The sequence below is a fragment of the Cyprinodon variegatus genome, unplaced genomic scaffold (genome assembly GCF_000732505.1).
Source record: "Cyprinodon variegatus isolate N-32 unplaced genomic scaffold, C_variegatus-1.0 Scaffold929, whole genome shotgun sequence".
Taxonomy (NCBI): domain Eukaryota; kingdom Metazoa; phylum Chordata; class Actinopteri; order Cyprinodontiformes; family Cyprinodontidae; genus Cyprinodon; species Cyprinodon variegatus.
In genome coordinates, this window is record NW_015151382.1 from 27722 (window position 1) to 43128 (window position 15407).

General features: G+C 39.9%; 1 protein-coding gene across 1 annotated transcript in view; it reads left to right on the plus strand.

Annotated features, from left to right (window-relative positions):
- Positions 1-15407, plus strand: part of LOC107100003 (vacuolar protein sorting-associated protein 13B-like) — a gene marked incomplete at both ends in the record, with an annotated part of 299591 nt that overhangs the window by 9430 nt on the left and 274754 nt on the right. The window lies entirely within an intron of this gene.

Sequence of the window (15407 nt, forward strand, 5' to 3'; positions counted from 1 at the left end):
AAAACACTTCACCTGCATGTCTCCTTTAATTATCCTGGCAGTCAAATAAACAGGAGGGGTTCATTTTCTCTAATATATGAATGACATCCAGCATCTATTAATTGAGACGATTCAGAGGAACATGCAGATTTTCCTTGTTATCTACTGAGCCTCCTTTGGAGTGAAATTAAATTACTTATTGCTGCAAGCAAAAAACACGTTCTGCAAATGGAAATGCAAAAAATAATACAATCCAGAAATGAGCCTTTGACAAAATGCAATCAAAAAAGTTTTTTAAGGGTAACTTTCCTGTCTCAGATGTATTTATTCATTTTTTTTTTCTGATTAATTTGTCTGATTTTATTTTTTACATTTTTTCTATTTTTATTATTTCTGTTTGTTTTTGTTTTTTTTATCACAGCCCTAGTTTTTTCGGCTAATTTTTTCGACAGTAGGCTGACAGGAAAGGAGAAAGGAGAGATGAGAGAGAGGGAGAGACATGCGACGAAGGACCACAGGCCAGATTCGAACCATGTCGCCACGTCGAGGACTAAGGCCTCCGACCATGGGTCGTGCATGCTAACCACTGCTCCACCTGCGCGCCCATTATTTCTGTTTTTTATACAGATTTTATATATATATATATATATTTTTTTTTACAGGTTGATGCTTTTTACAAATTGCATTCTTTACTGAATGCATTTTACAAATCCAATTATGTTCACTACCAACCCTGTAGATGAACGATCGATGCACACATTGAGAAAAAAAATGTTGTTGCTAGGGTTCTTGTAGACCAATAGAAACGCGTCTTCATCATCCCTCTAGAGGAAAACTCGCTCCCAGAAGTGAAGAGAAAGTGATTTGTAGAACACAATAAAAAATGAATTGGTAAAACTCAATCCAACAAAACAGACATTTGAATTTTCCATCAAAATAAGTAAAAAAATAAAATAAATGACTGAAAAAAAAAAAAATGTCTAAACAGTAAAGTTACCCTCAAAAACGTTTTATTATTAAATCGTTTTTCAAAGTTTAATTTCTGGATTGCATTTTTTTTATTCCAAAAAAAGAAAATTGAAAACAATCCACTGGATTTTGTTTTCAAATTTGAAGATGTTTCGCTTCCCATCCAGGAAACTTTTTAGATTCAAAATGTCAGGAATAGTTTGAGGTTTACAGTAGCCCAAAAAAAAAAAAGTTTTTGTTTTGAAAACATGGAAATTGAGGCCTTGTTGGGCTTCCTGGATGGAAAGAGAAATGTCTTCAAATTTTGAAACCACGTCCAGTGGATTGTTTTTAATTTTCTTTTTTTTTGGAATTACTATGATCTGGATGACTGAGAATCTTCACCAGCTTTCAGTTTACTTTCAGTTTCCAAAACTTGTTCTTTGCTGCATCAGTAATGGATCAAACTTCTCTCTGCAGACTCAGAGCAAGGAAAGATTGCTTGGATATCTTTCAGGTTTCTACAGTGAGAGTGAAAGACAGATGGACTGGAGGTCTGCTCTGGTCTGTGGTTGTCAAGTATGTCAGTAAAGAGATGAAAAATTCAACGAAAGCCCTAAGATGTCTCTTTCAGCGCAGCCTGCCCCCCCCCCCTCACTTAAACATCCATACTTCTTTGAAGAGGTAACTTATTGGTTTGAGAGAAAATTCTTCCTGTCTTCTTGTCTGCTTCACAAATTGACATCAGGACAAGAAGAAAGTTAGAGGGAAAGAAAAGCGAATGGTCTTTTTCATCTATATGCAACCTTTATTTCTGACATTAAAGACACGTCGCGTCAGCATCAGAGAACCGATAAATAAATCTGGGGTGGAACTTGAGACAGTTCTTGTCAATGAAAACTTCAATGGGTTAAGGAGGCCCTGGTTCCACCCGTGCCAGATTCTGATGACGTTTTAAGTCAGTCCAGACTCGGGCTTCCCTTCAACTTTTCTTTAGTGTTACTGAAGCTGTCCGCGCTTTCCCTCTTGCTCCTTTCAGTCATTAGCTAACCAAAGATGCGGGTGGAGTCTAATTAATGCTGAATATGTGTAGATTTAACTGCATGAAAGGAACTTCAAGCGTTCCTCTCCATCTAAAAGAAAAAAAGACAGATCTACGAACAGACACGATTCCAAAGAAGTGACTTCACTTTTTGTTCAGAGAACAAGCAGCTTTATTTAATCTTGCAGTAGATCCCCTTTAAAGCTTTTCTTTTTTCCCCCTGCATAATAAAAAACAAAACAGGCCTCAATAATATTGATGATTTTAAAAAAAAAACATTTATATTGCAATACTTTTTTTTTATTGCAAAAGAAGAGACATTCCCTTCTTTCCATTTGAATGAAGTCTTCATCAGTTTGCCTGAAGTTTACCGCTCTGATCACTGAGCTCAGGTTGGGAAAGTGGAAAGTCCTCTGAAATTACCAAATATATCCCAGAGTTATAGTCCGTGGAAACTGAAATCATAGCTGAGCAAGTGGTGCATCCAAAACATGCTTCTGATTTTAAAATTACAAACGCTCAAGTCATGATGATGATGATGATGGTGACTGTATACCCTGTGCCAAAAAAAAAAAGGTAGCAGAAAGGGGTTTTGATTTTACTCAACAGTGGCCCATATTTCTGTCCTGGAAAAGCAAACTGTAATATGATAGAAATTTCCCCACTGTGGCCTTGGTTTATGAAACATTAAAGAGGTAATGACTTCTTCGCTATTACAGTGTCAGCAACCACACTCCTCTTGATCATATAATTTAATAAGCAGACCAAAAGATGTGTAAAGTTCTCTGTAAAAGGAATCTGGGAAGGAAGAGTTATTAGGGCCCAAACTGATTCAACAGAAGCCTTTATTTTGATCTGAAATGAGATTCTTTTTCATGGTTTGGTTGATTAATAGCAATCGTTTTTTTTTTTTTCCAAAAGTTACAAACATGAATCATGTGAGACATGAAACAAAAAATCCACTGTGAGAATAATACGTTTTAAAGCAACCGGAGCAGACTCTGGATGTTACCGAAACCCAAATTAATTACAGACTTAAATAAATCTGCTAGTATTTATTTCATCTAGTAGTGTCTACAGAGCTGCCTCCCTACTGGGAGCCAGTGGTCCCATCTGAGGCTAGCGACCAGTGCCAGCCGAGCACATAGCTCCACGTCAGAAGGCCATAAATTCCCACTGTAACACCCATTGAAGTGCCTCAGCGGCACTAAAACCCCAGTCTTGGATACCCCTGCACACAGACCCTGTCAGGCCCCTCAAAGCTGAGATAAAGTTATTAATCCCCATGGATTATTGGTAAACAAGCACTCTCCAAGGGGTGTAAAGAGAAATGACTTATAGACACACAGGAGTGCTTCTTTAAAAGCACTAAACAACCCATTAGCTGTGGTTTGTTGTTTGGAGCGTCAATCTTGGTGGAACCACAGTGACGTTCTGTCCTGGCTGCTACTTCTAGGCCATAATAGTCTTGTTTATTACAGCCCAAAAAGTGAAAAATCATTATGTGCTCTCAATTTAAGCAGGTAGATAAGATGATCTGCTAATGAAATCAGCATTTTTTTCCCTTAAATTAAGATTATTAAATATTATGCACTTGAAAAACATAATGGATTTGTTTGTTTTTTGAATCACCATAATCCATTGGCAGGTTGTCCTACTTACTTGCTCAAATCAAGGGAAATAGGCTTAAAATTTATTTAGGATTAAATCAAAGGTTTATAGGAACTATAAGATAAGGTAAATGGTTTGGATTTTAACTATTGTATTCAAAGTATTCAAAGAAAAAAGCTTTAAAATGCTGCAGGGGTTATTGAGCAGGTGATGATCTGCCTCTGTGTCTAATATTTTGGACAGCATCCAGTCTCACACCTGCAGGGCTGAGAGGGTCTAACATACATTATAAAAAGGTTTTCTTCACATGATAAAGTTCTAAACAAACTTGGCTTCTGTCAAGTTTTTAAAACCACTGGTGGTTGAATCTCAATATACAGAAAGTTTCTAGCGCCTAAATAGCCTCAGATCGCCCTAAAACGTTAAACTCTCCTTTTATTTGTGCCTTTGACAGGCAGCACCTTATGACACAATAAATGCACTGCAAAAACAGTCAAGAAATAAGTCAAAATGTCTTAAATTGTATGTTTACCCTCATGATTTGACAATGGAATGAGCATTTTTACTCATAAAATAAGATAATCGGATAATATGCACTTGAAATAACAACAATTTTTTTCATATTTTAAATGTAAATTGTCTTGTTCCATTGGCAAAGTGTCCCTCCTCTTCAATTCAAAAACGAATGCTGTAATTTTAAGAAAAAAAAAATCCTTATTTAGATTTCATTTTTTTGCATTGTGGCTTCTATTCTCCCCTTAAAATTGAACACCTATTTCTCCATGTTCACCGTTGTTCTGTGTATGACGATGCTTTATTGTTCTAATGATCAGGCAGGTCAGGTTAGAGCCAAAATGGTTCACACTGAAGTCAGGCACAGGCCAGATTTTAAAGATAATGGGAACAAACACACATAAAAAAAATCAGATTTCTGAAAATAATCGGAATTGGAGCGTTAAGGCCTGCAGTATGAACATAGCCTAAGTAATGAGGGACTATGAGCTGTACTATTCTGTCCTACCACTGGCTGATCACCCATCCATCCATCCATTTTCCATCATTGTTATCCCAAGAGGGGTTGCGGGGGTGCTGGGGGTGCTGTCTACGGGCGAGAGGCGGGGTTCACCCTGGACAGGTCGCCAGTCCATCTCAGGGCAACACAGAGACAAACAGGACAAACAACCATTCGCACACACACTCACATCTAAGGAGAATTTAGAGAAGCCAGTTAACCTAACAGTCATGTTTATGGACTGTGGGAGGAAGCCGGAGTACCCGGAAAAAACCCACACATGCTCAAGGAGAACATGCAAACTCCATGCAGGACGCCCCAGACGGGGAATCGAATCTGGAACCTTCTTGCTGTAAGGCAACAGTGCTACCCACTGCTCCATGGGGAAAGCAACTAACTGGCTAATTAACCATCTGGAAATGGCAGACTGGGAAGGATCTACTAGGCATCAAAATATCTTTCTCTCCTTTTTTGATTCTCTATGTTGTTTCTCATTTTTACCTTTCACTCTGCGACTCTAGACTGGTTTCCCCCCCGTACCCACTCCTCAGTCCCACCCCACTGTCTGCCAAACCTTGCCTCAGCACATTAGTGTTTGCCAAATTGCTTCCGCATGAAGACTCCTTAATTGTGGTAATTCAGTGGCAGAGAGAACCACCGCTTGAATGCAGGGAGAACATGTGTCACTGCTTTAGTGGACGGACAAAAAAGGCAGCAAACACCTGGAAGGGATGGAAATTATAAAAACTAGACCTCCAGCCTGTGCTACCACCGGCACTTAGACCCCATCACCGCCTTTATTGCAGTGATTGTTCTAAACATTGGATTGCTCTGTTTTTTTCTGCAGACTATTCGGTCTGCTCAGCCAAGCCTGGCAACACTTTTCTTGGTTAGGAAAAAGTTTACCGTTTTGATGCGTCTTCAACCGAATGAATTTTTAAATGAAATATCAATATTCTAGGAGCAGATCTTTGTTTTAGTTTGGGATAATTGCCTTAGGTTCTTGTCTCATTAGCCGTTTCTCACCTGAGCCGATAAAAGTTGCAAAATTACATTTTTTTCTTCAATAATCCATAAGAATGAAATAAAGCTGGATAGATACCCGTTTCAACTGTAGTAATAGACTGTAGCATAATAGAGGATGTTGAAAATGCAGCGCCCTGATGAGAACTGCTCTAACTTCAGGACAAACCACTACTGGTGTGCCTCGTCTGTTTTCCTGTCCCACTTTCCCTGCATGTGTCTGCATCTCTGCTGTGTGTCAGTTCTGGGCTCGACGCCAGCAGACCTGCTCCTGCTTACTGCTTCTACTGCAGCCCCTCCTGACTTAAGAGAGACAGTTATTGTTTCTGCATCAGCACTTAATGGCTCAGCTGGCTGCTTTCAGGCTACCCAACTTGTCTACGTCTACTGCTTTTTCTGTCAGCCCCCTCGTTGCTTTAGGCTCTCTGCCAAACTACGAGGCTGTAGCGCTCCGGCTTCTCTATCTTAACCTCCACATCAGGGTTTGGCCATAATGCGCTCCCTCGTGCCAATGTTCCCATCAGATACTGCAAAGTTATTAAAACAATAACTTTGGAATGAAGCTTGAATTTAAACAAACCTGATTTATTTCTTTCAGAATAAGTTAGTGTTGATACACTTTGTAATCTGAACGGTAGGTGATCAACTCTGTGACTTTGCTGTTTCTTTATATGCATGAAGCCGTTGCAGTACTAGAGGAACCTATTTTCTCTGCCGCTGTACTGTATGCTAGTGCTCATCATCTTAGTCCCTATTCACCTTCTCAAACCTTCATAGTTTTGATCTTTTTAAACTGACCTTTGTTTGAGCTTGATTCTTCATACCTATTAGTAATTAGCTATAATTTATTTCTAGTCCATTGAGGATAAATTTGGTTCAACTGGAAGTTATTTAGGTTTTCTCCAGGGGTCATGGTGCGTTGCGTAAAAAGGCTCAGTGATGCTTTACGCATGTGAAAATGAGTCGTGCGGATTCGTCTGCAGTTTTTATACACTGTCCGACTTTTCCCCCCCGTACCTAATATTCTGTCCCGACTGGGCAATCGTACAACACCACAGTACATACAGAAGCATAAAACTCAGCTGTTTCCCACATTTTCAGAGCCTCTACTTGTCATCAATCATAAAATGTCTCTGGATGTTAATTGAGAACCCTCACCGGTAGGAGCTGTTGCTTGTCCACCGTGATTTTACACGCAGATCCATCAGTGTAGTTACAAATATTCCTGTGTTTCACAGAAACTGCGGCCTGGCGGACTCATCAAGCAAAAACCAGGTTTAAGATTTTGAGATTAAAATCAATATTAGTTGAAAGCAGGTCTTTAGTTATTACTATAAAAGTATAAAGTTAAACTAAAAGTAGATTTGAGCAATGCTATTGCTACAGATTCAAAGTAGATTTATTTTTTTCTGACTCTGAGCTGAAAACCTAAATGTAGGAAGTAGTTAATTAGATTAAAAGTTAAAACAGAATATAACATTCTGCTAAATCAAATATTTTGAGTTATTTTAACATATTTTTAGAGGGGAGTATTGGCATGAGTGTTGCGATTCGATACATTTCACGATACTTGAGTCACGATACGATATTATCACAATATTGCAGTATCACTATATATTGCCATATTTTCCCCAGCTATCAAAATCAAATGATGAGATAAAACAGCAAGTGCTGTATATTTTCATTAGAAAATATTGATTAGGTATTATTATCCATGTTGTTTGGGGTTTTTTTCCACTGTGACTGCCTCAAATACAGATATGGTGCTGCAGGCACAGTTAAAGGGCTCCACAGGGCTTTCTTGGGCAGCCGAATATCACGATATATCGCCAAAATGATTATTTCCCACACCCCTACATATTTTTGCTTTCTGACTAAAAAACTCTGGACTCTTTGCAAAGAATAGGGATGCACATACTGTAGAGTACATTTATATTATAAAGAGCAAAAACATGTAAAAGCAATCCAAGGCTCAGAGATGCAACTGGATTACTTGATTATTAAACTAATTCATAAACTTAATTAATAATTACAATCAGTCTAATTGTCTCAGCCCTGCATCTTACCTAAGGTAGTGCTGGTTAAGAATAATAATTTCATATCCTCCTCCCATTAATACTGAGCGATTAGCATGTTGTCCTGCATTTTCATAAAGTCAAGCAAAGTAAAAAGTTTGCACCTGCTGTCCTGCTTATTTTAGATCTCCAGTACAACTTGCACCCGGTTTGTAGATCAACTTTGCTCAAGCTATCAAGTTTGTATAAGTAAACATATAAACCTTTGATTTGTTTCATTTAAAGTTGGTGGCGTCAGGAGTGCTGTGTAGAGGAGCGCTGAAGAAGTTTACAGATGAGAAACAGAGGAAAAAAGAACAACTCATTTATGTGGTGTGTTCTTTCCACACATAGTTGTGATTATAGAAAGCACAAACAAGTCAAAGAGGAAAACATGAGCATAGATGTTGTTGTGGTTGTTTACCATCCCCCGCAGCTGGCTTATCATTAGTGCATTATTGCATTAATGCACTTTTTGTGCCAGCAGTGAGGCCTGGAAGACAGCTGTGTGGAAAGAGTGCATAAGAGGGAAATAGTATTAGCAGAGCTCCTGGTCTGCTCTTAAAAGTCTGCCACTGACTCCTCGGGTCCCTAACGTGATGTAAAAACTCTCCGGACACTTCAGTAAAAGCTGACGGTGAGGGGAGACTGATTGATTTTAGGATGACACTATGCAGGGGCTGTCAGTCATTCTGCTTTTATCCAGCCATGAGTGGAACTCATTTGCCGATGGTTTTATGAACAAAGGAAGCTCACAGATTTCTTTCTCTGTACTCATTACAGTCCTCCTAGTAAGAAATGGTTTTAATATAAACTTGTACGAACCAATATATACCGTAATATATCTAACTTCTTAACTAATGACTGGAAGTGGTCCATACTGTCTTTCCTTTATTTCTATGAATTAGTCAATGCTTTACTGACTTCCTTTTGCTCAAGCAGTTGCCTTCTTTCTGTTTGATGGAGAGCTGTAGCCTCTGACCCCTAGCTGTGTGTTTATGCACTTCTTGCACCTGCCCCTTGCTTGATGGCTAACAGCACCATACATACGTTCACTTGGGTCACCGAATAACGGGCCGAAACAAACAGGCACATGTCTGCTTGTGTTACACGCACACGCACCTTGCTCACATAAGTCACACAGAATACCATTGTTCAAGCTGGCAAAATCACCAGCCCTTGTGTTTTTCACTCTTCCTGTGCGCCCCACATTTTTATAGTCCAACAGCTGGACTAAAGATTTTCGAGACCCCCACATTACAGCAACTACCGACGCAGCAGGTGCACCGTGGCCTTGGGGGATCTACGTGGGCAGAGGGGGCGTGTTAAAGTGATACCCCTGGTAGTATTTAGGAAAGAGCAGAGTGGAGGCCAGTTATTAAATAACTCCATTTAAGCGAAAACAGGCTGTTTACCAGCTGATCTAGACGTTTAAAGGAGAAGTCTGGTCATATGCAGAATTCAAACTACTTTAAATATTAAATTGTTACATACTGTTCAATAAATGATAATTTTCATTTGAATGTGCTTTAAATGAGGCATCCATGTTCGTCAAAGAACACTACTGCCACCTACTGGTTTGTGACGTCACGGTGCGGTATCGGCTGTTGATCAAGTCCCAGTGCTGCATCAGGTGTTTGTCACAACGCGTTATTATCCAAGTCATCTTGAAAACATTCTTCTTCCAAATATTGGCTACATATTAGGTGTTTTTTCTCTGGCCAAAAGTTTGATGCCAAATCCATGCTCTTCAAGTCGGAAATCAAACGGCGAACCCATTCATGGACGACCATGAATCGGAAAGGTGAAATAACAATTCTTGTTTTCACTTTTACCTGATGTATATAGATCTGGTGAATTTCAATGGTGAAGTCCTCTGGAAATCTTCAATAATTGCTGTTGATTGCAGATGTGTCTTGTAGGTCCCATTGATCTTGCTTGTAAAGCGGGGAGAATGGCGCTTAACGCACCGTGACGTCACTGCTTGAAGATGGCAGGAGTGAGGTGTTAGTATATTTGGGCCAAAATGGCCGCTCACGGACTCAATGACTCTGTTCGAAATCCTGGGCTGTATCCTCCAAGGATGCGGTCTACCTAGACTGGGTCCTTCGAAGTCCTTGAAAATAAGGAGACCGGAAGAGTTTTGGCTGTGGATTTGAACAGGTCTACCCTTTAGCGAGTTTTACAGCTAAATCCGACCAGACCTCAGCGCCGCGCTATGACGTAATCGTCCTTCGAATCTGGCCTTCTAAGGACGCATCCCAGGTTTTCGAACAGAGCAAATGATCGTTACAAGAATTGTTTTTATTTTTATACTGATTAATGCTAAATTCAATAAAATCACCGCTAACATATTAGTTTTAGGTATAAATAACGATCCATTAATTATTCTTTGCTGACCCGACTTCTCCTTTAAGACCATAACCTTAAAAACTTGAACTATTTTTGCTTTCTTGTCTTTTTTCTGTTATTGTATTTACGATGGTGACTTTCAACAGAAACACACTTATTTCTCAGATTCCTGATTCTTCCTGAAAAATAATGTTCCTGTTGGATCTAAATCCCATAGAACGCATTAAGGGAAGGATTAAAATAATACATTTCATCATAGGAACATGGCTGCCTGTTGTTTGGCCATCTTCATGTTCCGTAAAGCCTACAGTTGTGTGTTTATGCCTGTTCAGAGTCTCTTGCTCCTGTTTCATCTGAAATCTGCAGCTCAGACTAAAGAACTGGTTGTGAATCCCTGTAACTCCTTCAGTGGTATTTTGGTCATGATTATAGTGCTTTTTACCCGTTTCCAGTGGAACAAGAGGCCTGTCATAAGGCCATAACCAGCGTTGTGCTAGTTAGTGTAAAAAAGTAATTTGTTAACTTTACTAATTACTTCATCAGCTCTGTTACTGTAACATGTAACTTTTAATTTACTTTTTAAAACAGAAGTCCTTACAAATGCCCTTACTGATGTCCAGTTTGTTGCTGTACAAAACCATCTTAAATAAAGTTTTCAACATTAACATTTTCGACATTGAAATAAATACAACTGCTCTAAAAACACACTCATCGGAAATGCATTGTTACGGAAGCAGAGAGAGGTCGTCCATTACCATAACATCACACAGTGATGTATTTACAGCAGGTATCTGTAGTGCTGGGGGGGAAAGCAAATCCACTACTGTTTGTCTCGGTTACCGGCCACGTCTCTCTTCTATTTATCCCCCCGCTCTACTCCTTCCTATCAGGTTGTCTCTCCTACTCTAAGCTAGTGGTAATGAGGTGCACTAAGGTGTGCCTCAGAAACATAATCTTTCTTTTTCCTCTCTTTGCTAATTAAGCCCTCTCCTTTTTCTTTCAACCTTGTCTCCAAGTTGGAGTTGATGCTTGCATCTCTGCTCCATCTGCGACCTATTAGATTGACCCAAAGACATTGCTCTGATCCACCTGCAACTGCAGTAAGGCAGCAATGCTGCGTTTTATTGGGTAGAAAAACCCTCTGACCATCGATTGGTTTGGCTAAATTAACCCGAAAATGCTCCTGAACTGGATTACCTCACCGCTGCTTTCAAAATTGGGCGGCTCACATTGAGCCTGGTTCTGCTGGAGGTTCCTTCCTGTTAAAAGGGAGTTTTTCCTCTCCACTGTCGCTACAAGCATGCTTAGTGTGAGGGATTGCATTCGAGTCAATGAGCTGATGCAATTAACTGGTTTTCCTTAGATAGAAAGCTTTGAATCTATTTGACTGGATGATCTTGTGAACTGTAAAGTGCCTTGTGTGACATGTGTTTTGAATTGGCGCTATAGAAATAAACTGAATTGAATTGAATTGGAAGCTGGCTCTCTGTCTACTGGAGGGACGGTAGCACCTGTGTTCACCTGCCTGGAAGTCGATGACTAAAGGGTGTGGAGTTGACGTTTTTCCAGCACTCTCCTGGGTATATTTGCAGCAGTAAATGTGTTTTAAAACAACATTTCTGCGACCGTTATGCTCATTTGCGGCCATTACATCGGCCTAATTTCAGTGAAATTTTGACAACTTTCAGTGTAACCTGCAGTTGTGGCGAAATACGCTGGACAAAGGACCAATATGCTGATGAAACATGAGCATATCAGCGTAAATTTCTTCGTAGCATAGACACATTTAACTGGCTAATCAGTAGCAAGACACCCTGCTGAGGGAAACACATTAACTGATTTTTTTTTTTTTTAATCTCCAATTACCTGATGCCAAGTTTGCAGGTGAGTGAAAGAATAAGGAACCCTAGGGCAACAGTAACCGACTTTTTTAAACAGAAAAACGTGTTACAGTACATGTTATTGACAAAAGTAATGGCTTTATGTTGATGATAACGTTATATCATCCTGAAAACATAAATGCTTAAACAGAAATGTTCTTAGTTATCCACATGTGAGAGATTTAAAACATCTTTATTACTAGCTGCTGACTTATTCATCAAATTCATGTATGCGCTGTATTACGTTATGATTAGAAAACCTAACCTCCTTTAGAAAGACATTAACGTCTTTCACCCGGTTCTGTCCTAAACAGACTGGTAGCTGTTAAATGAGCAAACAGAGCGGCGTGCAGATCTGCTCCGTTTGACCTGCAGGTATATTAAAGTGTGGCAGAGAGACTCCAGCTTGGTTTTCAACATTACCATCTTCCATCTGGGGTTGGGGAGGGCCTCTCAGACAGCAGGTGAAGAGGTTGATTGGTAATTTGTCTGAAAGAGAGAGAGAAGGGAAGTCAGTGGTTAGGGATTTTAGCAATTTCCAGCAATTCCCTCGGTTAAGTGTGGTATTTGTGGTCAACTTAAATCCTGCCATCCTTCTCTGCGTGCTTGCAATAAAAATATATTTAAACTACAGTTAAAATGCACTGAAACCCCCGAGAGGAAGTTTCATCAGATGTTTGCTGTCGTTTCGTCCTGGACTAAAACAGTTCAATGAGGTAAATGTATCGCATTCAATCACTTCTGGAATGTCCCAATCCTACAATATTTATACTTTCCTCCTTTTTACCTTCCTTTTTCAAATTAAACCTCTACTTTTTTTTTTTTACTTAGTGTTCCACCCATATGTCTGCTATCCTTTTCTGAAGTGTGTGTCCATTACTTGCAGGTTATCCTGGTGTTTCCCCTGCAAAGCTTTCTGTCTTTGATTCCTCCATTCCAAACAAAGCCTCTCATGTTAGAAAGCAAATCATCTGACGTCAGGCATCTTTTGGGAAAGTCTTTAAAACAGAAAGAAAAACCTAATCCCAGAATCTTTTTATTCAGATCTCATTTTTTTATATTATTTATGATAACTGGATGAAAATCCCAACCAGTCAACTCATAGAGAATTAAGTGCATCATTTAGAAACATCTCTGTTCTATTATTCTGTCTGTTATCTAAAGTACCGTAAAGCAGCCGAACCAACCGACATCTTTTTCAGGATTCAGAAATGTTGTTACTGCGATATTTATGGCTTTGGCCGATTTGAGTTGAAACCTCTGATATGAGCGAAATGATAAGGATATCTTCTGATTTTTCTTACGTTTTTGCCAGAGTTCTGCTTCAGCCGTACGCAGCGCCGCTTATCGCCTTATTTGTACAGAACAGTTGGCAGGAAACCAGTTGTTAAATGAAGTCAGTTTTGTTATGTTTACTCTGATTTTTTTTCCTGTGTGCAGTGCTTTAACACTGAAGTTGTTTTATTGTTTTAGTTCATCTGTCAAATAATCCAGAAGCTACAAAACAAATCTGATAAAATCTACATAAAAAAAAAAGAGTCGGTTTGTAGCTCAAGCTCCTATCTGGAACTATAGATATGTGCTACATAGAAATAAGTGGATTGGATTGCTGCATGGAAAAGGTTATTTGGTCTTTAAGACATTTGTTAAACGACAGTGGAGGTTGGCTCTCCTATGAGGATTTTTGCGTACTGAACAATTTGAACTGTTCCTATGCTTAGTTTAACACTGTCATTAACTCTAATCCGGCAGCAAATATGTGCTGCACATTATTCCCGAATGGTTCAAAAACAACTCCCGGTATAAACATCTCCTTTTAACAGTGCTGGAGACCCTGTTTTCAGGTCTGCAATGAAGTGCCCTGACAGTGCAGGTCTGCAGCCAGGCTCTCTTGGACAAAGTAGAATCTAGCTTAGCCTGAGTAAAGAATGGGAAGTAAGTAGAGGGTAACTTATTAGTAGGCCATGAATAATTCATTTGAAGTAAAGGATTTTTTAACCTCTTCTAGACCAGGAGTGGAGAGAGGTTTTGTGTAGCCTAGCAGGCTGGAGCCTTTTAGGGCTGGTTATCCTCCCACAGCAGTGAGTAGCAGTGAGCTTGTCGCAGATATTTTTGATTTATGCCCAGTATTGAAGCGTGGTCTGCGCTATTTTATTTCACGCTACAATGCAAGAGGGACGATCACTAACTAGCTGTGGGTCTAGATACGGCCGAGGCGTTGAGGAAGTGGGGGCAGGTTTGTGCGACAACGGAGGGACATGAGGGCGAAAAAGAGCAAGGATCCGGGTGGAAAAAGGGTCCCAGCGTTGTTGTGCACCTCGCTCTTCTAGCTGGTCCGTCTTCACGAGTCGTTTTCCACAATGGCGGTCATACAAACAAAACAAACCGGTAAGGTACCAAACAGGAAATGTGCATAGTGTGCATGTGCAACAGATGTAGAATTGACCAATCAGCGGCCTCCTGTCTTCAGCACTGTCTGCGGTCACCTACAATTTTGGAGAGATGCAGCAGAGTGTCTGCAGAAGGGGCGGGGAATATATGTGTTCACTGCAAACACACACGCAGACGACCTGGTTTCTTAGTATAAATCCGCCTTTTTGATGCCTGAAGCTAGCGCTAAAGAGATGGCAGAGGACAGGATGACCCGTTACATTTGCAGAGATGTATTTATACGTGAATTTAGGGCTATGGCGGCAAAAACATTTATGACTGATGAAAGCCTGAACCAGCATTTACCCTTTAAAATGCAGTAAAATGGTTAAACCACTTGGGGCAGCACTAAAGTGGCTTTGAGACAACAATTAATTAACTAAACAATGTCAGTTAAAAATGTAGATCAGGGGTCACCAACCTTTTTAAGGCTGAGGGCCACTTCAAGGGTACCGAGACTTAGGAAGGGTGACCATTACTGACCCATGAGCTGCAAGGGTTAGCGTTAGCCTAAACTTTGTTCATTATTATCAACATATTTTTATTTTTTCTTTTAATTTCTAAGTTTATTTAGACATTGTCATTTTTGAAATCTCTATATGGGTAAATGGTAAATGGCATGTACTTATATAGCGCCTTTATTCAAGTTGGGAGACTTGACCCAAGCGCTTTACACTACATTCATTCACGCACACACTCACACACTGATGGTGGCAAGCTACATTGTAGCCACAGCTGCCGTACACTGGCGCCGCCGGGCCCTCTGACCACCATCAGTAGACAATGCAGGTGAAGTGTCTTGCCCAAGGACACAACAACACTGAAAGTCTGAGTCGGGGCTTGAACCGTCAACCCTTCGATTTCAGGGCAAATTCCTACATCCAACGCCACTGTCGCCCTATAAATGATTAAAAAAAGGAGCAACAGAATAAAATAAAAATTCGAACTTAGCCCACTGGTGGGTTGTTCTTTATTTAGAAGACTCCCCTCACCGCATTGGTGACCCCTGATGTAGATAGATGCCTGATAACATAGGACTCCATAGACCAGGTTAATGCAATCAAAATTTTAAAATA